General features: G+C 45.4%; 1 non-coding gene across 1 annotated transcript; it reads right to left on the bottom strand.

Moving 5' to 3' along the window:
* Positions 1-235: 235 nt before the first annotated feature.
* On the bottom strand, positions 236-342 carry LOC136386569 (U6 spliceosomal RNA). The gene has a single exon (XR_010747939.1). It is a non-coding gene; the product is annotated as a U6 spliceosomal RNA (small nuclear RNA).
* Positions 343-833: the final 491 nt, after the last annotated feature.

Below are 833 nucleotides of genomic sequence, written 5' to 3'. Positions count from 1 at the left end.
TGAGGTGCCCCGCCCACGGAGAGAATCTCCCAAGTAGGGAATACCGCCCTGGGGCCTCTCCCGCTCCCCGTGCGCGGCCGCTGGGAACGTTAGCGGTGCTCGGTCTGCAATGCTCGGTCTGCAACCAGACCGGGCGCGCGCCAGTGGCTGCTCGCCGCTCCGGAGTGTGGGCGGTGCTCGCTCTGCAACCAACCCGGGCGCTGCTCGCGGCGGCTGGCGGCGGCGGCTGGTGGCGAAAAATATGGAACGCTTCACGAATTTGCGTGTCATCCTTGCGCAGGGGCCATGCTAATCTTCTCTGTATCGTTCCAATTTTAGTATATGTGCTGCCGAAGCGAGCACTACTTAACCTTTAATAAGAATGCTCTCTGTATTTGCTTTGCTCTTCTTGGTTCTATACAGTTAGAAAGTAGCAGGTGCAAGATTTTTGTGTATGTGTGAATTCTTGCCTTGTAAATAAATATTAGTGATGTTTCTTACTTTTTGTATCAAGGTGTTTAATAAAGATACCATATCTTTTAAGGGTTTGTAGCATGTTGAAGAAACAATATATACTTAGCTGCTAAAAACAATGTCAGCCCAATACAGTGTTCTGCCAAATCTAGGAACTTTATAAAGGCCTTTTTTTTTTAAGTAGTCAAGGTACATTAAACTTGGTATCAAAAGGTCACTTAATGATTCTAAGACTGAGATTTTCAATTAAGTGTGCCTCACTCTGGAAAACATATAGATGGGAGAAAGATACTAGTTCTGATTATATGCACAAATATTCTTAAGAAATGGTACAAGGATATTTGAGGGGCGAAGCCCTTTAATATCAGAAATAACCACAT

This window comes from Saccopteryx leptura, chromosome X (genome assembly GCF_036850995.1).
Source record: "Saccopteryx leptura isolate mSacLep1 chromosome X, mSacLep1_pri_phased_curated, whole genome shotgun sequence".
NCBI classification, from domain to species: domain Eukaryota; kingdom Metazoa; phylum Chordata; class Mammalia; order Chiroptera; family Emballonuridae; genus Saccopteryx; species Saccopteryx leptura.
Note: the sequence above shows the minus strand (reverse complement) of the source record. Positions and strands in the feature narration are given on the sequence as shown.